This window comes from Triturus cristatus, chromosome 9 (genome assembly GCF_964204655.1).
Source record: "Triturus cristatus chromosome 9, aTriCri1.1, whole genome shotgun sequence".
Lineage (NCBI taxonomy): Eukaryota > Metazoa > Chordata > Amphibia > Caudata > Salamandridae > Triturus > Triturus cristatus.
This window is the reverse complement of record NC_140592.1, coordinates 1,146,580,034-1,146,604,200: the sequence shown is the minus strand read 5'-3', so window position 1 is coordinate 1,146,604,200 and position 24,167 is coordinate 1,146,580,034. Positions and strand designations below refer to the sequence as shown.

General features: G+C 47.2%; 1 protein-coding gene across 1 annotated transcript in view; it reads left to right on the top strand.

Moving 5' to 3' along the window:
• EHD4 (EH domain containing 4) overlaps window positions 1-24,167 on the top strand; it is a 219,577-nt gene that overhangs the window by 103,699 nt on the left and 91,711 nt on the right. The gene's annotated exons all lie outside the window — the stretch shown is intronic.

Here is a 24,167-nt window from a genome sequence, read left to right as displayed (position 1 = left end):
TCTCTTCTATCAGAGTACATCTGGCAATGATTACAGCGTATAGAAGGTCTCCCACTCAGGCTTCTTTCTTTCAAATGCCAGTTGTTAAAGACTTCCTGGAGGGGCTAAAAAAGGTTTACCCACCAATTAGGTTATCTTCTCCTGCCTGGGAAATTAATGTGGTCCTATCTAAATGAATGCCACCCCCCCCCTATATGAACCCATTCACAAAGCTTCTCGGCAACGCCTTTCTAGTGGCGATTACATCTGCTCGCAGGGTGAGCAAAATGCAGGCCTTATGCTCTACAGAGCCTTATCTCGTTTTCCATGCTAACAGAGTGGTGCTGAGGAATCACCCGAGTTTCCTTCGTAAGGTGATCTCAGAGTTTCATATTAATCAGTGATCACTCTTCCCACATTTTTTCCTAATCCTACCACGCCTGCTGAGAGGGCGTTACATTGTCTGGATCTAAAAAGAGTGCTGAAATTCTATCTGGATATAACAAAGGGTATAAGAAAGTCGGACCATCTCTTTGTTAACTATGGTCCATTACACACTGGTTTCCCCTCCTCTAAAAGGTCCATCGCTCGATGGATAGTGTCTTGCATCACGTCATCCTACCAGCTAGCACACAAACGGCTCCCTGGCAAGCCGAAGGCTCACTTTACGAGAGGTAAAGCTGCTACTACAGTTAGATTCCGATACTCAGGTGGATGCTCAGTTTGGGTAAGCATCCTTGTGAAATCTATTTGGGTAATACATGATTGGAAGCAGGTTGTGGTATGCAGATATTCGTCCGCATGGGCTCAGTGATGGGCTTGCTACTCTATTCAGTGCTTATGACTATTGATGAGTATCCCCTGGAAGAGAAGGATAAGTTACTTACCTGTAATCCTAGTTCTCTTCCAGCGGTATACTCATCAAAGTCATAAGCAACCCTCCCTCCTCCCCAGACGAATACCATGTCTGTAAGAATAGATCTGTTGCTCATGGTATGAATACAATATTGTACGCCGTCAAAAAGACCTGATCTAACTGTCACCTGTGGGGCATGATGGGAGCATGGAGTTCCTGGAGGTCTTAAAGGCACGGCGCTAGTTTTTTCTGAGTGTTCTATATGCAGCCTTCTAGGGTAATCTGCCTACTATTACCTTGCCTTTTTCCTTTGTAAATATAGGCTATGTTCAAAACAAGTTAAAGGCATTTTATCTCTGTCATAAACATGTTATTTTATATGTTTTTAAGTATTTTAAAAAAATGTCTATGCAATGTTGGCATATCTGAGCCTAATATTATGGTTGAGGCTGCATATATTTTATATGCATATTAGCTATATATATATGTGTATATTTTTGTTATTGCTCCGGGGTCCCCGCACGTGGGCCAGACTATTCAGTGCTTATGACTTTGAGTATACCCCTGGAAGAGAACTAAGATTACAGGTAAGTAGCTTACCCATCTGAACAGGGTACAAGCTCCCCCTCCCTTTCCCCTCCCGTGGGTGCCAAGATCTCCAGTTTCTTCAAGCATTGGGAGAGTATAACATGGACCGTTGGGTGCTGGATCTGATTGCCTTTGGTCATACTCTGGAGTTAGTAGAGAAACCTCCAACAACTCCACCCAGGGAGCCCCTCCACCTCGTCTTCACTTATTGCACAAAGAAGCAAAAGTTATACTCTCAAAAGGGTCTATCGAGGAAGTGCCAACTCTGGATCTCACAAAGTTAAACAAGTTGCTGAGGAAGCAAACTTTCAGAACGGTAACTCTGGCCAAGCTGTAACGACGTCTCAACAAAGGAGACTTCATGACCTCTGTTGATTTGGAAGACACATACTTCCACATCCCCATTCATCAGTAGCATTAAAACATTCCCCAGATTCACGGTGGCTGGTACCCACTACCAATTCAAACTTTCCCTTTCAGCCTCAAGTCAGCACCCAGGATATTTACAAAGTGCCTGGTGCCGGTGGCCTCAGCCCTACGTTCTCAAGGTCACCAAGTATTCCCCTACTTGGACGATTGGCTGCTAAAAGCATCTACGGCAAAGCAGGCAACCAGGACAACTAACGCTTGTCTACTGCTGTCGAGACCGTCTATGACAATTGGCTATGGCCATCTCAAGTAAAAATTCAGTTTCAGTAAGGAAGTACAAGTCGCTACTAATGATGTGCTCATCGGCGATAACCCTGGTTCCCTTGGCCAGACTCCAAACGCGACCTCTCCAAGAAGAATTGCAAAAGCAATGGCTTCAGACATCGGGATCTTTCGAAGACCTCCTTCAGATTACTCCGGCCATGAAGATAGCAATGCAGTGGTGGTACCACACCCCAAACCTTTCAAAAGGACTTACTTTCTTGCAAAACATACCAGACTACATCCTGACAACGGATGCCTCCATGTAAGGCTGAGGCGGTCATTTGCTGGACCTTCAAATTCAAGGCAAATGGTCCAATTCTCAAAAACAAAGTCATATCAACAGCCTGGAGTTGAAGGCCTGCCTGCCGAGAATAGCAGGCGCTTCCATACAGGTCCATACGGACACAACGACCAGTATGTTCTACATAAAGAAACGGGGAGGGACCAAATCTTTCACGCTTTCTCTAGAAGTGCAAGAACTGTGGAGCAGGGCAACAGAGCACAGAAATTCTCTCGGGTGCCGAGCATCTTCCTGGTTTACACAACACGCTAAAAGATGCTCTCAGCAGAGCTACAGACAATTGCCATGAATGAGAACTCAACCAATTCCAGCTGGATGGAGTATTTGCTCTATGGGAAAAGCCAGCTGTGGACCTGTTTGCCACGAACATCAATGCCAAATGCCGGCCTTATACCAGCAGGTTCCCCCTCCCAGGGTCTCAGGGCAATGCTCTTTCGATGAGATGGTCAGGGATATATGCCGATGCCCTTACCCCCATACCATTGATTCCCAGGATGCTGACCAAAATGAAGCTGAAAGGATGTCGCCTGATTCACATCGTGCCCAGGTGGCCTAGGGAACATCGGTTCCCGGAACTTCTTCACCTCTCAGAAACCAGACCCATACGTCTGCAGCTGTTTCCTCCTCTCCTGTCCAGGGACAATGGTCAAGTGCACCATCCGAATCCAGAGTCACTGCACTTACACACTTGGCTCCTGAATTCTTGGAGTTTTAGAGACATGAACCTTTCACAAGAGCGTAGAGATATCCTGTCGAAATCTAGAGCGGAGAGCACCAACCAGACGTACCAACTATAATGGAAAAGGTTCTGTTTTTGGTGCCAACAAATGATCCATTTCCCTGCAACATATTTTACCATATCTTCTCTCATAGGCAAAATCAGGTTTAGCTTTCTCGTTGGTTAAGGTGAATCTGGCTTCCAGCTTCCTTTTTATTTTTTTAAATCATATGTTTTAGTGGCATTTTGTATATAACATTACAGTTCACAAACATCAGGCATATCTTTCATAGCATTATCTGGTATAGCACTATGGTACATTAAACTATATCACACCAGGGTCACTGCAATTTTGTTGGTAGCTTGTGCACAGCCTTATTGCAAGCCGGATATTAACTTAGTGGAGAAGTCCAGTCCCTAGTGTACAATTATCCATTCTATTACTCGTTGCACATTTTGTGTCTTTCAAGTGGGCGGCCTTCGACACCACACTAGGGTATAACAGTACCATCCAAGATTAATAAATCTACTTTTTAAACTTCAAACTATAAACTTAAACCTGTGCAAAAGAGTGTTATACGCTAGGATCTTAAAGTTCATATTCAGGGGGTTATAACACAAGATCATAAACACATGCTCTTTGCTCAGCAACACATAAACGTTGTGAGCATTTACCAGGTCAAATCCACAATCATGTGAACAGGAAGAGGTTGTTGTGCTTCAGCACCTCCTCATAAAACCACTCACTCCTCTCCCTCCTTAGCACTACTTGTTTGCATCGGCCTTTCACAGGACACCATCAACTCCTTCCATTGATCAGCCATGGGGCGCTTCCGCATTCCTCTAGCCTCCTCCCAGCTCAGTGCTCTACCCTCCGCCCGGCCCAGCCAATCGCACCACGATTCCAACTTTCAACTTGGGGTACATGCATTGATTTCTATTCTAACACTATTCTGTGTTTGGCAAGTCCCAAGGCTAAGTCAATCAACCCGTTCCCAACCTTTAGTTTATGTGGCCGGGGAAAGAGACCCAACAAGCACACCCGCAGTGTGAGGGCCAATTCCCTCCCCAGGGCGTCTTTAATCCTGGCCATAATTGGTTCCCAGAAGGGACGTATGTACTGACTTTCCCAGGTCATATGTATATTATCTGCATCATTTTGGGCACATCTTGGGCACTATAGGATTTCCCTCCCATAGGTGACGTTTAAGCGGTGGGGCGTCATTTGTATGAAATTGAAATGTATGTATTTTAGGCACGTTAAGAGAGACCTTCTTGGGGGACTGCAAAACCTTGCCCCATTCTGCGTCTGTGATTTCTCCACCCACAATCCTTTCCCATCTCACCCGCAATTCACATAAGGGGTCGAGGGACACAGTAAGCAGGGTAGCATAGAACCACTTCACCCTATGCCCCGCAGAGCTCAGGTGGCTCAGTGCAGGTAATACTGGCTGTGTCTCAGGCTCCTCCCTCCCCTCACCCCATAATTGCCCAAAAGTATGAGCCAAAGCTTCATACTGCAGAACCTGCCCCGGGGAAAGCCCACAGCTGTCCACCAATTCTTCTGATGGGATCAGAGTTTTCTCCAGATAGCAGTCCCCCATGTTCTCCAACCCTGTCTCCGTCCAGGGTGCCAACTGGTCAGCTGTAAATAATGTCCTAGGGTCTCCATGTGGTAAGCCCACAAGGGGCAGCATGGGGGCATATCTCTGGGTTCTCTGCAGTTTGGTCAAGCATCTTTTCTAGGACTGCAAGGCAGTGCATTGCAATACCTAGCGATACTGGGGAGGAATTGTCGAGTCCAACAATTTAGCCAACAATAGGCTGAAACAACTATCCGGTTCTGCCAGACAGGTGCCTACCTCGTTCACCCACTCTAACCATTGTTCCAACCATTGCAGTTGGGCAGCCAACATATAGAGCTCAAAATTCAGTACCCCTAACCCCCCTTTGGTCATGGGACATTGCAGTGTCTTCAAGGACACTCTCGCATGCCCATCAGTCCACACTAGGTCTCACAGCAAAGAATTTAGCGAGCGAAGCCAACCTGGAGGCATCAAGACTGGAAGGTTAACAAAAAGTACAAAGCCGGGGTAACATAACCATTTTAGATAAGGAAATCCTAGCCATAATAGGTAACTGCAGAGTACGCCAGAAGAGAACACTGGATCTAAGAGATCATAAGGTCCTGTTCAGGTTTCCTTTCCTCAGATCTTCTAGGGAATGGAAGATGTGGATACCCAGCTATTTAAATAAATGGGGGTCCATAGAATGTCAGCTTGTACGGCCCCAGGCCTGGGTAGCGGGCCCGCCCCAGGAAATAAGTACATCTTGGTTTTGTTAACCCGGAGGCCTGATAGTTGTTTGAAGCTCTCCAGGAGCTGTACAGCCCAAGCGGTGCCCTTCATCACCTCCTCCAGGTAGATCAGCAGGTCGTCTGCGTAGAGGGAAATAGTATGTACCCGCTCGCTTATACGAAGACCTAACCCCTCGCCCCCAATCGGACCCTCTCAGCAAGCGGCTCAATTGCTATGGCGAACAAGAGTGGCGAGAGAGGACACCCCTGTCGAGTACCTCAGGAAATCGTGTATTGGTTGTAGATTATTTTGCCCGTCTTAACCCTTGAGGTGGGCATTGCATAAAGGAGCCGTACCTACTTCACCCAGCCGTTCCCAAGGCCCATACGCAACATAACTTTAAATAGGTACTCCCAACTAACCGTGTCAAAGGCCTTTTCCAGGTCGATTGACAACACTGCTGCCTGCCGTTTGGATGGCGCTTCCGTGTGGTAGAGGATAGGGTAGAGTCTGCGAAGATTATTGGAGGTACTGCGTGAAGGGATAAATCCGTTTTGGTTAGGATGAATAAAGGATCTCATGTGGGGGAGCAGCCTGCACGACAGAACCTTACCAAGGATTTTAAAATCTAAATTGAGCATGGAGAGGGGCCTTAAATACACCGCTTTGGCACCTATCTCCTTAGATTTAGGAAGGGGGATCACAAGCGCGTCCCGGGTAGTGTCGGGGAGCTCACCCGGTTCAAGTGACTCTGCATATAGGGTCTCTTGTTGCAGTGCTAGACTTAATAGCAAATCTTTTGTAGAATTCTGTCGGGTGGGCATCGGGAAAGCAAAACTGATCCTGATTAGGCGCGTAAATGTTACCCAACGTTATCTCTCGACCCGACAATCTCCCCGTCAGGAGTACATACCTAACCTCGGTGTCTATTAGGTCATGTGTAAGATCAGAGGGGATCCCAGGCCTCATCCAAATGAATACTCCCCTGGCAAAGGCAGAGAAGGTTGTTGCGAAAACCTGCCCCCTCCACCGTTTGCGCAATTTTCCAGCTTCATCTTTGGTTAAATGGGTCTCCTGAAGGAGGTCTATGTGTACATCTCTACGCTTTAAGTAGGAGTAGATATAATGGCGCTTAGCCATGGATCCCATCCCTCGTATGTTCCAGGTTAGAAACCTTATTGCATTGTGCACCATAATTGTAGTGTATCTCTCAATAGCCATTCTGCAAGGCCCTCCTTTGTCCTTCCCCCCCCCCCCCCCTGTCCTTGCCCCCCAATCATGCATGGCCTCTATTCGGTGAATTTTGTAAAGTAAACTAGTAAAATAACCCCCATGTTGAACAACTCGCGACCCCAGGGCAGTCCGACAACGGCCGGCAGCCCAAACTATATGTAATGCATCGAGCACTAGATGAGTCCCAAACCCGGCAAGGAATTCAAGGGGGTATGGCAAAATCAAAGGTGTAATCGGACAAGGGTCGCAGATCTGACTCAACATCAAATAATCTCGTCAGATGTCGTTGGGGTCACCACTGGCAGTGTTACACTACCACTGCGAGAAGAGTCTGATTCAATCCCCTCAGTCTCCCTCGAGGAGCGAGCCCAGCCTCCGAGGGGGTCTTCTTTCCTCCATAATTGCTGCTACTGCCTGTAGCACCTCTGCTCTCTATCTTTCGGTTTGTTATGATGTCCGCCTCTTTGGAGCACCCCGTCTGGAGTGCCTCCTGGATCTGGATCTCTTCCTGGGCTCCCAGCGATGTCATGCTTGCTCGTGCTGGTTGGGAGTCCCCGGCTCTGTATGGTTCTATCCACTCACACACTGACTTTGGATCATCGCAAAATTGTGCCTTCCCATCAAGAAGTATACGCAAGTGAGCAGGAAAGATCAGAGGGTATTGGAGACACACTTCCCTCAGTGCTTTCTTGACCTCCAGTAAGGAGGCATGTCTTTTTTTTAACTTCCAGCGTGTAGTCTGGGAAAATGGAGACTGCTATTGTCCACAGTATATGGACCCTCTACTATTGTCCACAGTATATGGACCCTCTGTCTGGGCCTTTTGTAAGAGAGTGTCCCTATCCTTGAAATCGAGGAGCCTGGCCACTACTGGGCTGCGGGGTTCGGCCAGAAGACAGCAGCCTAGCCGGCACATGGTGTGCTCTCTCAAGGGTATAAAATGTTGACAGACCCTCAGGTGCCACCACAGTCCTGACCCATTGGTCCAAGAAAGAAACCATGTCACTGCCCTCTGCTCCCTCTGGCAGGCATAGGACCCTGATATTGTTCCTCCTATTTTGTCCTTCTGCGTCTTCAGCTCTCCGCTCTAGCATGCGGACTCTAGCTGTAAGGTCTCCTACCCACGATGCTAAAGACTGCTGTGCCGGCTCGAGATCCGCTATGTTGGATTCCACCCATTTCACTCTCTGGGCCAGCTTCTTGTGTTCTTCTCTGAGGAGACCCAATCCTACCGACACCGTGCTGATATCTTGATGCAAGGAGGCCTTGGGATCAGCAATGGCCTCCAGTATTTTGGCCAGTTGTTGCTGCACTGGGTCATCGAAACCCTTCTGCATTTTTCCTTGCGGAGTTTCCTCTTGTTCCTGGGTGGTCCCCGCTTGTCCTGCTCTTGGTTTGCCCATTGCACTAGAAGGGATGTGAGCGCCGTTTAACTGGGCAGAGGTACTTTAGGGACTATTGTCCGGGCTACCCTCCAGCACTGTGATGCACCTCCGGGTCAATCACTGCAGCGTAGTCACCCAGCACCAGTGAGCGACCGATCAAGTTCAACATATAGCACCCACAAATTCTCAGGATTAGCGCTATGGTTCCCCTCCTTTGGCGTTGGCTCTTTATATGGGCACCCAGTCCAGGGTGGGCACAATCGCTGGCCGATTCCTCGGTGACTCCGCCCAGGGAACTCTGGTTCTAGCACCACTCGCGTGATTCCTGCTGGGTGGGTCCGGGTGACTCGTGCTTCATGGGGTGTAAGCACAGATCCACCACCGTTTTCTCCACACTCAGCACTGGTCCAGCAGCCTCAACGCCCATGCACTCAGCCCGAGGCAATCTCCAACATCCTCCGTGGCTACCGGGCATTGTCCTGGGACAAGGACTTTTCCAACATTTATCCCTAAAGTGCGGTCACAATTCCACCTCAATGAGCCGGGTATGCTCCAGTCCATTTTTCAGCAACCATAAACGCCTACAGAGCAGGCACTACATATACTGGATATCAAACGTTGCCTTAAGTTTTATCTTCAGAGAACGAAGGACATTCGAAAGACTGATCGATTATTTGTTGCCTATGGCCAAGGCAGAGAAGGGACTGCAATAACAAAAGCTAATATCGCAAGATGGATATCGGCTGCGACACAGTTCTGTCATGTCATGTCAAAGCCAACAAACCTTTGGAAAGGACAGTAAAGGCTCACTCTACCAGAGCGGTTGCTACGTCAGCGGCCCTTATCGCAGGAGTGACTTTGGGAAAGATCTGTCGTGCTGCAACCTGAAGGACCGCTTATACCTTCACACAGCACTACTGCCTGGAATCCACACAGGATGCAGCGGTAGGCCAGGCGTTGCTTCGCCATTTCTTCCATTAAGATAAGCCACTTTCTAGCCATTGGAGAGTCTTTTGTTCTTATGATGGTTTCAAATACTAGAATGTATTGAAAGATATAAAGCATATCTAAGTAAAGTGTACTATTGGTTACGCTAATATATCTTTTCCTTTCCTCTCGCTAATGCTGTGTATATGGAAATGCTAGTATATAAGTGAAATTTTACCCTTCTTTTAAGAGTATATTCCGTACATTGATACACATAACAGTATGCACAGGTATAGCTCTGGTTGGGGGTGGGGGGTTCGTGTTACCTCATATTTTTTGGGTTCACTACGTGATTGAAGTGACCCACCATCCACAACAGACAAGCTAAAAATTGGATGTGTCTGCTTGCTACTCTGATTCAGGCATGTGAATCTATGAAAGATACCCCAATACTGGATAAGAAGATAAGTTACTTACCTGTAACTACGGTTATCCAGTATTGGTATCTTTGATAGATTCATATGCGCTCACCCTCCTCCCCGTAGAGTCTGTTTCCGTTTATTCATTAAGACACTCACTACTCACTTGTGCTGGAAAAATCTGAGAGAATCTGCCTCTGCTGGAGAAGTTTTAGAGGGTGCTGCTAGCAGCTGATTGGCTGCTTCAACATTTAGTCCTTTTAAAAAAAAAAAGGACATATATGGGCTATATAAAACATGGCTCAGTGCCATTATAGCCTGTGGCATTATTTAAATACTGCTTTACTAGGGTACCGTGGGACTCCCATCTTGACGACGGGGAATGATTCAGGTATGTGAATCTATGAAAGGTACCAATACTGGATAACCGTAGTTACAGGTAAGTAACTTATTTTCTTTTTCACTAGAACTTCGAAGGGAAGAGTCTTAAAATCAGACTGTGTGAACTTAAGTGGAGGAAAGACTGTGATACTAACCTAGAGCTAGAATTTGGAAATGCACTGAAACAGTATAAAGTGCTCCTTGCAGCAGCCTAAGCCAACTCGATCTTGTCCCAGCCCCAGTACTCCAAATAGACACTGGCACCTTTTTAAAATCGTTAATGGATTCAACTTAGGACCAGGCAGAATGAGTGGCTCAGCTGAGGGATTTTACCTTTAGGACTAAGGTTCTGTTGAGCTGTTTAAGATCTGTGGGTGTAGATGGGCACTTGAGTGGTTTGCCTCCTTCTTGACCAACAATCTGTATCGCAGCCAACTTTCTGCTGCTTTGAAGCCTCCTACCATGCAGTGTGGCCCGGTTCCCTGTCCTGTCTCCATTCTTTTCAGCCTGTATATCCATCCCTCTATGGACTCAGCTGGTGTTTTGAGTTCTGCACGCTTTCTGATGCAGACAGACACCCAGCTGCTTCTTAAATTTGTTCAGCATTCTTCTAGAACCATTATAATCCTTGTTGCATTCCGCATTGGATAGCCTGCAATTTTCACACATAATACAGTGAAAAGTTTGAAGTACTGATTATCGGCGAACTCACTGAGCTTTGTCTTATGAACTTTGTCAAAGTCAACTCTGTAGTCTTACGGTCCCTGTTAAGAAAGTGAGAAATTGATTTGCCTTTAGAAAAGATTAACCACGTAATGAATGCTTGTGTTCTATTCCATCTTGACTACTGTAATGATGTTTACCTTGGCCTACTATTGCCAGATTGCATTGCATCATGAACATGAAAGTGAGTGCGCGGTTGGGACTGGGAATGTACAGTTGTGTCTCTCTTGCTAGAGACTCCTTAAATTAGATATAAAAAATCAGAAGTCTCACTCACAAGTGAATTTACAAAACTGGGCGCTGCTTCTCCACATTGGTATTCCCCTATTTGTTGAAGAAATCACAACGGTCTTAGTCAGCTTTGTTTCCACAGGTCTCAGTGGATAAACGTGCAAGGGCAGGCAGGTAGGTCAAACTTTTGAGTCTTAGATGCCAGACTCTAAAACTACCTCCAACATGTCCTCTGTGCCATATTCAACTTTGCCGCCTTTAAAAATGTATGCAGCGCTATTATTTATGCTCACCTCTAACCAAGTCCCCGCCCTCAGTCCATAGGTGGGTCTTTGCTGGACACCTTGTTTCTCTTCTTGGATGTCTGGCGGCTTGCATAGTTTTATACTGCTATGTGTTACTTTCATATTTCACTATTCTAATTCAACACTAATCCTTTATGGGTTCCGGAGTAGCGTGCTACTCGACAAAAAAGTGCTTCAAGACACAATCCAGAGTAACAAGCGCTACATAGATGCAAATCTTTTTCCCTCTTCTATCCCTCTGCTATCCTTCTCAATCCAAATAACGGACCATAATCCACCACTCAAATTACTTTCATATTTCACTATACTGATTCAACACTAATCCTTTATGGGTTCCAGAGTAGCGTGCTACTCGCCGAAAAGCGCTTCGACGCCTCGTCAGGGGTAGTAAGCGCTATATAAATGCAATTACAATACAATACAGTGTGCATCTTTGTTCGCTTTTTTCACTTTTATATGTTCCTAGGTCTAAAGAAAGAACTGACTGCAGCTTTAAGAACCCCTACTCCTTCAGTCTCCCATCATGCTGTCACAGTGACAGTTACTCCAGTTATTTTTTTCCTGCTCTTGGGGACAGGATCCTAGAGCATAGAGCTTGTTTTTTTTCTTCTTTGGATATATTTCCAAACCACTATTTTACTCCAAGTATCTTGGGACCCTCAATTCATTTTAGTCATTTTCTGACAGAAAAGATTCTCATTTCCTCATAAAAATGCAGTTTTTAATGTAGTGCCCTCAACTAACAGGAAAAAAGGCAGAAACAAACTTGTGATCTATGTATATTTTGCCTCTGGAATTCACACATTTTTGAAAAAAATAGCTCAGATCTTGCAGTGCTTTTATTTCCAGGTGCACCGTGAAGGACTGGGAGAAAATTTCCCTTCATGGACTTTAGGAAGAACATCGCAGACAGCAGGAGTATCTCTCTGAATTAACTGGAAGATCTTGGGAGCAAGAAGAAGGGAAACACTCTATCAGTGCTCCCATTGATATCTCTGAAGAGGACGACATCATTCTGAAAATGTGCACAGTTCCCAGTCGACTTAAAGATCTGTGATGTCGAAGCAAAATAGAGTACTAAATGTTTGAAAATGGTAGGGTTTGGATGTTAAAGAAGCACAGACCTCCAACCTCAAGGGAGTTTATTATTTCTAAGCACCATTAAACGTTGATATATACAGGTACTTCAGCTTTTCTTAAGAAGTTTGAAGAATCAAAGATGAAGTCTCGGAGACTGCCTTTGGCATCAGATTCTCAAGAGCTTACGCTGCTTCTAGACCAGGAACAGCAGTTCTTGAAATACCAGATTCTGTAACTCCAGTATCTCTTTCAACGATGACTCCTCTTCTACCTCCAACTTCTCCTCTGCCTCCAACTTCTCCTCCTGTGCCCCAACCTACTTTCCTTCATGGAGTTATTTCCTTCTAGACCTCAACCTTCAAGACTTCACTGACCTTCAGACATGGCTCCACTAAGGAGATGTAGACCAACACCTTATTTACGCTTTCCCTATAGATCATGTTCACACCGTCATTCATATGTTTCAGGATCTATAGAAGTCCCTATTTCTCCAGACATCTGTCGAGACATACATCCAGCTCATTTACTTCTCCATGGTCTTCATCAAAGTCAAGGCCTAGAAAGTATTCCCTGACCTTGACCGACTCCCTGCCAACCAGAGCTTGTCTAATTGATGACCTAAACGCTTTTCAAGAGGTCCTGACAAGAGGTGCTAACATGCTAAACATCCCTATTCAATATCGAACGTCTTCAAGACCACTTCTCCTATTGGTTTCTGGCCTCATAGAATCAGCAATGGAACTTTTTCTATTGCTTTCCTTTGTAAGACCTGCTCCTTAAATGTTACAGAATAAGAATAGACCTCTACAGCTGGATCCATTGTTTCTCAGAGCTGGCCCTTCAATGAATTCTGTCATTTTCTCTGTGGCAACAAGTAATCATGCAAACCCTTCCTTGTCTACGGTGCATCAATACAAGGAGTGTAAATAAATTGGGTTCTATGGGCACAAAAGTGTGTGGTACACCTGCTTTAACAAAGAAAGCAACCGGTGCTACAGCACTCTCGGACAAATATCACAAGGTCCATTTGGGATTCTTTACAGCAGTTTTCCAACAACTTGCCTTGAATTTCATGAAAATTTCACAGATGGTCTGTAGTCCGTTTTAGTGCTGCTGAAGACACGTCAGATCTGCCTGCACGTGGCTATTGCCATATCCTAGACTTAAGATGACCATCTTGGCTATGGCGTATAGGTCCCAAATCAGAGGTGCAGCAAAGAATCCTCAAATGGTACCCTTAAAGCCATGGGCCTACAGAAGTTGAATTAACAGATGAAGCATTCCTACCAGCCCTATGAATGATTGTATAACCAACCGAGGGTTCAACCCCACTTTGCTGCCTCAAATGCAACCTGAACATCAAAGACAGCCAGCCTTACTGTTAACAAAGGTGTCTCTCTCTAGAGGAAAGGTAAGTGACCGTCCGTAGTCAAGCCTCCTGCAAGAGGGGAATCCTGATATTCAGTTGCCCACTTCAGTAGGGTCAAGTGTTTCAAACTTTCTGGAAGAGTGAAAAATATCTCAAAGGACAGATAGGTGCTGAATATTTTACAAAATGGCTGTCTTAGATTCATATCTCTTCCACTGGCAGTAACTTCACAAAAGTCAATCCAACACCATCTGAGCATTCTTGAACAGGTGATCTGCTTTCTACAAATGCAAGCTGTGTAGAGAGTTCCTCCTTCCCAAAATGAGCTGGGAATGCATTCCTGCTACTTTCTCATGAAGAAGAAAGGCCCCAGAAACAAATTCAGACTCATTCCAGACCTCAAAGTAACAAACAAATGAATGTGAAAGAAAAGTTCAGGATGAGAGCACTCGTTCAAAGTCACCCATAACGTCATCAAGGAGATTTGCTTTGCTAGATAGATCTTGAGGATGCTTACTTCCATGTCCTAGTTGCGAAATAAAATGAAATTCCTGAGATTTATTGGTTGGGAGTGAACATTAACATTTCTGCTCAAATCTGTGCCAAAAAAGATTTTTGAAGTGCTTGGCTGTATACGAGGGTGTCGCCTTCATGCTTTCTCGCAGTGCGAGAAGCCAAAACATAAAATGGTAATTTAAGTTATCACCATTTTATGTTAGCTTTGTGGGTGGGCGGGGCTGCTCTGCTCTCTGAGAAGGGGAGGAGTGGTTTTCCCATACCAGACTGCGCAAAGTCTGGTCGGCCCTCTCGGGCCGCCCAAACAGTCATGCGCATTCTGCCCTTCGCCATCCAGGAATGCAGCCTACATGGAGAACATGCCCTCCCCACTAGCCCTTGGATGGGCGCCGTCCCGACCAATCACAACGCTGCATGCAGCATTGTGATTGGCTTAGGGGAGGGAGCCTGGCTGCCAGCTTCCTGTTCCTGGAGACAGTAGAGCAGGAGGAGAGAAGACGCGGGGCCCACAGAAAGGTAGGTTTTAATTTGTTTTTTTAATTATGAGCCCCCTCCCCCGTGAGCCATGCTGGCCTCTACAGGCTGTAGATGTGGTATATTTTAAGTGTCAACTGTCAAGAGATCTCAATCGATCTGTATCAAGACGACTGGGTGATAAAGCCTCATCATTTCAGTACGCCCTGAGCATTTCCAGCATGTAGTTAGTATCCTTAATTGACTGGGGTTGCATGTTAATCAGGCAATGTCACTTCTACCTAGTGCAGTCCTTGCACTTCCTGGGAGCAGTGTTGAATATCCAATGAGCAAAAGTGCATCCTCCATGGGCGAAACTATTTGGCCATCTGAAGTGTAGCTGTCGTCTGACAACAAACCAGCCGACTGTAAGACAAATCTCTCCCTTTCAGGGCTCAATGGCATCCCCCATTTTCCTGTTTCACAGCTAACTCCCATCTTCATATTGAAGCCATTACAACAGTGTCTGGAAGAACAGTGGTGCCAGTACTCAGGCAGATGGGAAGACAAACTCATACTGTCTCCTCATGGAGCCTAGTACCTAATGTGGTGCCATCAAATGAAATGTTCTTTGTGGAATGGACGTCCATGAGGATATTCCTACTCAGATGATTGTGACTGATGCCTCCCTATCTGTTTGGGATACTTGTATAACTCAATGCAGATTTAAGGGATATGGTTTTCCAAGTAGCTATTTCATGATATCAGTTCTCTGTACCTAAAGGCTGTTTGCATAACCGTGAAAGTGTTTCTTCCTGCTTGCAAGATAGACTGCCTGCTTGTTTAGACTAACAACACCACAACCATGCATTATTGGAACAAACTAGTGGGAACGAGATCCAGAGCGCTGCTTGTGGAAGCGCGATTCTTCAGGAAGTGGCTGATGGCCAGGAATCTGAGGATCACTGCAGCTCATATTCCAGGCACCCAAAATGCTCAAGAAGCTTCTCTAAGCAGGACATTTCAGGTAAGCCACACTAGGCTTTCCCTTAGTTGGATCTCTTCGCAATAGCAGAAGCCCCAAAATGTCCAGGCTTCACCTCCATAAGGCTACCAGCAATCGAGGAAGAGGAATACCCTGTGAATCTGCTGGTGCTGCAAATTGTTACGCCTTTCCACTGATTCCCCCAAATACCATCACCAAACTAACATACTGAAGAGCCAGGATGATTTAACACCACCAGAGTGGCCTCCAAAGTGGAGGTTTCATTACCAGTCAGAGAATCCACAAAAGAGATTGTCGTACAAGGTGGATCTCCTTCACATGTTCAGGGGCCAGATTATCCTTCCCAAGCTGCCATCTTTTAATTTGTCCACCTGGCTCCTGCACTCATAAAGAATGGACACTTACAACTCCCTTAAAAGTGTATGGTCATTCTGAAAGAAGGCAAAGACCATCAACAAGAGCTTCATATGCCTTCAAATGGAAGAGATTTTGTAACTGGTGTTCACAAAATAATTTCAATCTCACTTTAGGTCAAGAAGAAGCACTATTTTCAAGTCTTCTTCATTTGGCTAGGTCAGGCTTACAGTCCTCTCCCATTGAGGTTCCATTTAGCAGCTGTTTCTGCCATTAGGAAATGTTGTACACTAAGCTCTTTTTGTTTTAAACTCCCCGTGGTTAAGGACTTCCTTGAAGGAATTAGAAATGTTTTCCCCACTGATAAGGAGAACATCTCCTATGTGGGAACTGAATATTTTTCTCTCAAGGCTCATTGACTCTCCTTTTGAGACAATTAGCGAAGATTCCCTTCAGCATATATTGTGGAAAGCTGCTTTCCTTGTTGTAGCTATACCATCACAACTCAGGCTTGTAAATAATCAGGCATTGTGCTCCCATGAATCCCACACAGTGTTCCATAAGAACATAGTGGTCATTTGGACTCGCCTCTACTTTTTCCTTGGGGTGTTCTCGTATTTTTAAGTAAACCAATCTGCTTCTGTTGACTTTCCTTCAGAATCCTACTTGGCCAGTTGAGCGATCTCTCCTATAAGGAAGGTGTTTACATTTTATGTGGACAACACAAAGGAAAACTAAGCACTTGTTAACCATGGGCCCTTACATACAGTGCTAGCCACTTTTTATAAAATCACTTTCTAGATGTATAGTCTTTTGCATATTTTTACACTATGAAAACCTAGTAAGGCTTGAGGAACTCTGGGTGGTTCATTATATTTTCCTTTTACTCTTAGACTGCTTTAAGTAGGGATGGACTTGCTTGGGTATTGCTACGAGGAGAGCTACAAGATGCCACGACGGGTTGGCGTTTTAACTGATTCAAGGGACCTTATAAAGCACATATCCATACTATTTGAATATTACGTGGACTGCAAATTCCCGTGAGACATTCCATACACGTTTTGATCATTGGCAACAACCTGATAAGAAGCTATGACATAGGGTATCGCTGTGTTTATTATCCTTTATGCCCAGCGCCAATCAATCTTCCCTCTAAAGAATATCTTTCCCCATGGCACATCCTAAGCCACGTTGAGACAGTGTTTTTATCAAGATAACTGCCACGGAATAGGTCCTCTACAACTCCCCATCATACTTGGATTCAAAAGGAAAGGCGCTTTTCTTTTCATATTTGTAGTGTGAATTTCCTGCCTTATGCCCCTTCAATTTCTGCTGAGCTCACAAGCATTGCTAATTTTAAAGCCATTTCTGTGACTGAGTCCTGACGAAGGCCATGCCGAAACGCGCATAGTCTGACAGCATACCGCCAGTCTCTGCACATCATATGATCACTGTCACCTTGAGTTATGGATCAGGTAATATCCTTTGTAATAAATTTTTAGCAATATGATTGTTTGTCTTTTCATATGTATCCAATGTGAAGTATGACAACAAAGACAGATGTGGATAGTGTTTTATAAATGACTTATTCATCATATTTATCTAGTATATACACTTATTTATATAAAGAATCATTGCCAAAAATTGATAAAATACAAAAAAAACGTTTTACCACTTCATGAAAAATAAACTAATGTAATTTTGATATTAGTTACGATAATCATTGTTTTAATTAAAGTCTCAGTTCTAGCGTTTCTTTTCCCGCACCCACTGCAATTCACTGTGCCCAGGTGTGTCCTTAAATGTTATGGACTTCTCTATTCAGTGCTTGATTATCAATGAAGATCCCCTGCAGTAGAAGGAATGGTTGCTTACCTGTAATCACAGTTTTCCTTGAAGGGAATTTCAATTATAATCCTAAGCAAACCATTTCCCTCCTGGTGGAAGAAAGGAAGGAAGGTAATGTTCTTCTGTAGTAGGGGCTTTGTTTCCATTGTAATAAAAAAGAACTGGAGCGTCTTGCAGCCGAGAGAAATGGCTGCGGCGTAGAGTAGCTCCTAGACCGGCGCAAGTTCCCTGATCAATCCGGCACATGATCCTGACATAAATCCGCCCTCAAAGACACCGGTGGGCATCGAACAGCAAGGGGCAACCTCCGATCCTGTTTTCGACTCCGCACCGCACGAGCAACCGAGGCCGCACTGCCTGAAGCGGCCTGCAAGCGTGATAGACGCCGGGGCCTCGATTAGTGCAGGGGCCCGGCGGGAGCACACACCGATCGACCCACTCACGGAATCCTGGGCTGACATCACAGGCACTCAAGTGCACCCAACAGTAAGGTGTTCGTCCAGGCTCATTAACCCTACCTTATCAGTGGAGGAACGGCGAAATACGGCCCCAGCAGGAGTCGGAGCCCGAAACTTCAGGAGAGGGGTGAGGGGCGAAGGTTGAAATGGTTGGAGCGGCCTGCAAACGTGGCAGAAGCCTGGTATAAACGCGCCCTTAAAGACACTATTGAATACTGGAATACAAGGGGCACCCTCCGATTCAGTTTTCCAGTTGCAAAACCACGCCGCTCAAGATGCTGAGGCCGCTAGATCCACAGTGGCCTACACGCATGATAGGAGCCCAGGCACTGATTAGTGCAGGGGCCTGGAGGGAGCACAAGCAGATTGACGCGACGTTCAAGGCGGACACTACAGGCACCGGAGAGCACTTGGTGAAAAAGCAGTCACCTGGGCTGGATAACCCTCTCAGCACTTAAGGGGAAGCGGCGGAGTGCGGCCTCAGCGGGAGTAAGAGCCCGCCATGCCGGGAGAGGGGTACGAGGCGGAGCTCTGGCCATGACTGCTGCCACTTGATCAACACTCCAGAAGTATACAGGCAAATGAGGGGGGTGACACAAGGGCCCCTCAGACCTGATATTCAGCATCTCCACCGACACCAAACTCAGGAGCAGAAGACATATGGTGTTGCAAGCTATACGGTGCGGATACCCACAGACTTAAAGGCATAGGTCTCAGGGACCACTGAAAGTCCCAGAGGTGGGTGCGGGCGGTGCAATCTCCAATCTCGCCGTGCAATGGGCCCACTCTGCTGCGACGCACACAGAGAAGTCCCGGCCTGCATCGGCTGCGGTGTCTGCTGCCCTGCCAACCCCTATCTTACTGAGTGCCTGGGAAAACCAACAGGCCGCGCGTGACACGTAGCCAGGCGGCGGCGACTACCGTCCAGTGATTGGATTTAGGCACATAGAGACCCAAGTAACCAACCGTAGATGGGGGGGCTCCGCAGCTCAAGCTGGATAAATATGCTTATTCCAAGGACTCTCCAGCATTGCCTGAACGACTGGCCCCAACGGAAACGGCCTACACACCTGAGGGCTCTCCCAAGGTCACGCTTGAGGATATAATGTCTGCCCTCAACAACGTGCAAACTACAGTGGGATCGATCTCCTCAGATGTCTCCTTTCTGAGAGCGGACTTTCAGAAAATGGCCACCAGAGTCTCGGAATGGCGACAACTATCACGAACGACACCAACGCCTTACAACGGAAGGTCAGTCAGTTGGAAGCCGACAACAATATCCTGGCGGCCAAGCTGGACGACCAGGAAGGGCGCTCTCGACGCAACAATGTTAGAATCACGGGAGTCCCGGAGAGCGAAGGAGGCCAAGCAATGGATCTCTGCGTAGAAGACCTTATTAAAACCCGGCTCCACCTTCTTTTCAGTGGAAAGGGCGCACAGAGTCCCAGGGGGCAAGCCCAAACCGCCCCCCCCCCCCCCTGACCCATCCTGGCCCGTATTTTCAATTTTCGAGACCGGGACGTCCTACTACAAACAGCACGGGTGGCTCCTCCGCTGCGTATACAGAACTCAGTGGTCTCATTCTTCCCTGATTACACCATGGCAGTCACAAAGTGAAGGAGAAGCTTCCCGGAGGTAAAGAAAGAACTCTGAAGCAGAGAGCTAGCATACTCCATGCTGTTCCCGGCCAAGCTGCTAGTGGTGGCAGATGGAAAAACTTGTTTTTTCGAAACACCTGAGGAGGCCCAGGACTGGCTAGAGGGCTGGCGACGGGTGGGAGGATCCCGGCGGGCAGGAAGACTCCAACAACGACTCCGAGAGGGGGACGAGTCAGGGGATCGCACAACCGAGAACAGCGAGGAGGACCCCCCACAATCGAAGGCCGGGCAGTGACGACCAGTGTCCTTAAAACAGTTGAGCAATATCCTGCCACATGGACCGGCCTGAAATCAGCAGCAAACCACGAAGTGACCACTGAGCTGGTATCACGTTGGCGAGACCGGCCCAGCACAACCAGATGACGAATGGCACATCACATCGAAACTCTAACGGTGCACTTGCACGCTAAGACTTACAACTGGATAATCGTCTTTGAGCAAGGGGACGCCTGAGGCGCTTCTCGGACTTCCTCCTCCCGCATGCAAGTACTGTTTAATGGGATCGAAGCACTCTGCATTGTTGGGGAGGCGGGTAGTTGGGAATCCGTCTGGCAGGGAGGGGGGAGGTGGGGGGTTGGTTTCTTTTTCTGGAGGGGGTTTACATTATACATACAAGCACATACACATCTGATGAAATTAGTCATACAAATGTCACTAAACATGCTTGGTACACCGCTGGCTGAAACCCGCCTTCATGCCTTTGTCACCAGACCCACAAGGTTATGACAGACACGGCCCCTAGCTCACAGGTAAATAACGTGCATACACTGGGGTCGCCCTTGACTGTGGTCTCCTGGAATGTAATTTGCCTTGGTAATAAGATAAAGAGAGGCCTAGTGTTGCAATACCTCAAAAGACATGCCCCATCAGTCACTTTGATACAAGAAACGCACCTGGTCGGTACATCCGTCAAAGCATTGGACAGATGAGGCTTTAAAATGGTGACCCACTCTGAATTCACCTCTGGATCCAGGGGGGTCAGCATCCTGCTCCGCAAGAGCTGCCCTCTGGTATTGACCGCAACCTGGACTGATGATCAGGGACGATTTGCAGCGGCCTCCTGTCAGTGGGAGGGGCGAGTTTTTAATATCGTCTCGGTGTACATTCCTCCGGCACTACACACAATAGCGTTCCAGGCCCTAGGTAAGTTCCTGCTCGATCTGCCCCCCGGGGAACTCATGATAGGGGGAGATTTCAACACCACAGTGGACGCCACATGGGACAGGCACCCGCCTAGGGGTCAGGGAACCGGTTCATCACCCCTGCAGGACTTCACCGACGCACTTGGTTTGGTGGATATTTGGCGCATGCGTCACCCTTCAGAACACCAATATACGCATCACTCATGCGCGCATAACAGTCTCTCCAGGATAGACTATTTTTTCACCGCCCAAACGGGTTTAGACAAAATACATACAGTTGCCTCTCCAATTGTCCTCTGGGAGGCCTACAAGACGGTCATGCGCTGACAAGCCATCTCAACGATCACTGCACATAAACACGCACTAGCGCAACAGGTATTGGAATTGGAACGAGCGGTAGACTGCACGGAGTGCGATCACGCAGCAGATATCAGCGACCCCAACACCCATTCTCTTAACTTAGCTCAGCAGGCTTACAGGGACCATGTATGGGAGGTGGCCAGGGCACGGATCACGAAAACACAACACACGAGCTACGAAGTGGGGGACAAGGCGGGCAAATTACTGGCATGGCTAGACAAAAAGGAGAGGGCCAGCCTCTCGGTGGCACAACTCAGGTTACCTACCGGAGTGATGATAACAGACCCGAATGATATCGCAATGGCATTTGCGCATCGTTACGAAACAGTATACACTCCCATAGCAACGGCGACAATTGAGGAGAATTTAGAATTCTTACGAGACATACAGCTCCCAAGACTGACACCACAAGACGTACAACTACTAGAAGCGGACCTCGCTACTGAGGAAATCGCCACAGCCATTAAGGGACTCCAGCCTGGGAAGGCGCTGGGACCCAATGGGATCCCCGTGGAATGGTACAAAAGAGAGACGGACACACTGGTACCACACTTGTTGAGAATGTACCAAGCCAGTTTGGCAGAGGGGATGCTCCCACGAGATTAAAGGGTGGCTACACTCATAGTGATACTCAAACCCGGTAAACCTCCTCAGGAGTGTTCCTCCTACCGACCGATCTCGCTCCTCAATTCGGAAGCGAAAATACTAGCGAAGGCGCTAGCGGCCAGACTGCAACCCCATTTGGTGACACTCATACACCCAGACTAATCCGGATTCATGCCGGGCAGAAACACAGCGATGAACCTTAGATGTCTGCACAGTATACTAGCTAGTGAACCCGATATACAGGAGGAGGCGGTCATCCTTTCGCTGGATGCCAGTATGGCCTTCGATCGGGTGGAATGGCCGTTTCTCTTTGTGGTCCTGCAGGGCTTTGGGTTTGGACCCAAAATCTGTGCATGGATAAAGTTACTATACTCACAGCCACTGGAGCAGGTAGTGGTCAATGGGCGATTGTCGGAAGACTTTCTGCTGGGGCGAGGGTCTAGACAGGGCTGCCCCCTCTCCCCATTACTGTTCGCGCTAGTATTTGAGCCGCTCGCGGCGTGGATTCGGAAAGACCCAGTAATAAAGGGATTGAAATGGACAGAGGACTGGGAGGATCGTATCTCCCTGTATGCAGATGATATTTTATTATATTTGACACACCCAGAGCGATCCCTTAATTGCCTGTTAGAAATATGCGCTTCATATGGCAGAGTCTCTGGCTATTCCATCAACTGGAACAAATCTGTGCTATACATACTCAAAGGGGCTGAAATACAGATAGCATCTGACGGTTTCAGATATCTCGGTATCCACATCACGCCACATCATGCGCAATTCACGAAACGTAACTTACTTCCACCTCTGAAGAGGCTAAAGAGTGACGTTAATAGTTGGCACTCCCTCCCGCTGACACTGTTGGGGAGGGCTGCGTTGTTTAAAATGATGGCTCTCCCCCGGTTTCTTTACGCGCTACAAAATTTTAAAGCCATTGAGGCGGAAGTGGGTCATCTACTATGGGAGGGGAAGCATCACCGTATAGCTATGTGTAAATTAATACAGAGCTGGTTCGACGGCGGCATTGCGCTACCAAACATTAACCTATATTATTGGGCCTCCCAGCTTAGTGATCAATCAATGGCTGCATGCCCCCTAGGACGAAGCGGCACTGCGCATGGACAGGCACATGATGGGTACGAATGGAATCATGGGCGCCCTATATGATTAAGCCAAGAAAAACCCGCTGATCAGCCATACGGCCCACACCGTGCAGATTTGATTTAAGGCACAGCGGGCACTGGGCTGGGAGGGGGTGATAACTCAACACACACGATTGTGGGACTCTCCCAGGTTTGGTAAGCTGCGTAAGAGCAAAGGTTTTACACAATGGGACCTCATAGGCTTTTCCAGGGTGGGTGACCTTTGGAAAAAGGGGGAGGTGGTTCCTTTTGCGCAACTCCAAGCAACGTATCAAATGGCAGGAAAAGAGCAATGCAGATACATGCTAATAAAACACGCCCTTACGAAGGCCATACCTCCAGGAACCGATTTATCCAAGTCCTCACCTCTGGAGGATTGTTTGCTGACTGACTCTCTAACTAAAAAAGCAATCTCATTAACATACCGAAAGTTGGTTAATAATCAGAAAGACCCCACACAGACTCTTAGGGAGAGATGGCAGGCGGAGGTGGGGGAGATGGACGAGCAGGACTGGCAGGAGGCGCAAATGTCCCCACGAGAGGTGGCGATTCCCTCCAGACTAAAGCGTGTGCAGCTTAAAATACTGCATAGAACATACTTCACAAGATCGACACTGCACAAAATAGGGAAAGCAGACCCGCCGCTTTGCCTTAGGGGCTGTGGGTTTACAGGTACATTCTACCACATTATCTGGGAATGTCCCATCATTCAACAATATTGGAGCGCGGTGATGGCCACGATAACCCAGGTTTGTAGGGTTGATGTCCCTCCTGAGCCACGGAGATGCCTACTTAATGTGTGGAAGCCAACGGATCTCAACCATGCAGCACAGGACTGAGCAACACTGAGCATCGCACTAGCCAACGAAACATCGCACAACACTGGGGAGCCCCAACGGTCCCCTCCCATCAACAATGGTGCCGCGACCTCGATCGCGCCATAGTGGCGGAAAAGGCAGTTTTTATTAATAGAGGATGCCCCCGAAAATGGATACAAGTGTGGGGGAACTGGAACACTTTTCGGGGAAACCTATGTGCCCCTTCACCTGAGGACTCAGAACCGGACTTGAGCGACTAATATGTCAAAGGTGTGGTCACCCCTTGGGGTCCGTACAAGGGGGAAGGTTGAGTTGGAGAGAATT